The sequence below is a fragment of the Heteronotia binoei genome, chromosome 10 (genome assembly GCF_032191835.1).
Source record: "Heteronotia binoei isolate CCM8104 ecotype False Entrance Well chromosome 10, APGP_CSIRO_Hbin_v1, whole genome shotgun sequence".
NCBI lineage: Eukaryota > Metazoa > Chordata > Lepidosauria > Squamata > Gekkonidae > Heteronotia > Heteronotia binoei.
In genome coordinates this window covers 7,553,595-7,554,195 of record NC_083232.1, presented here as the reverse complement: position 1 = coordinate 7,554,195, position 601 = coordinate 7,553,595, and positions in this window count along the sequence as shown.

Genomic DNA, 601 nt, shown 5'->3' with positions numbered 1-601 from the left:
TCCTGAATAGTGCCCAATTTAACACCAAGTTAAAGCATCTTTCAGGCCTTTTTAGTGGTTCTCTCATTAGCATCTCTCATTTCCCCCCATGGTTGTTAACAACTTTTCGCCGGAGGCTCTTCATTAATACACAAACAGATTACTTGGTTATTGCAGAGGTAACCTCTCGTTTTTTAAGACTTATATTAATACTCCAAAGTGATTAAAACCCCCAAACATTAAAGTCCCCGATCCAGAGATTCCTTGCATGTACGGGAGTTCGGACATGCATACCTTTCTCCGCTGCAGCGTTAGGAGAGCAGCTATGCGTGTGCGTGAACACACCTTTGTTTGCGTGGAACTGCCCCTAACTCTGTTGTGAAGTTAGGAAACGTGAACGGTGAGCAAAATCAAAGAACGCTTATGAAACTCTGGACAGGGGACGCCTTCAGCTTCTCATTCTGTACAATCACAATGACGCGTAACATATCTGATTGTCCAACACACAGCATGAAGCCTAACAGCAATTAAACACACAGAAATTCCGTACACACACACACACACACACACAAAAATAATAATTTAGCCCGCTTTGGTAACTTAGTAAAGAGTTAGTCTTAAG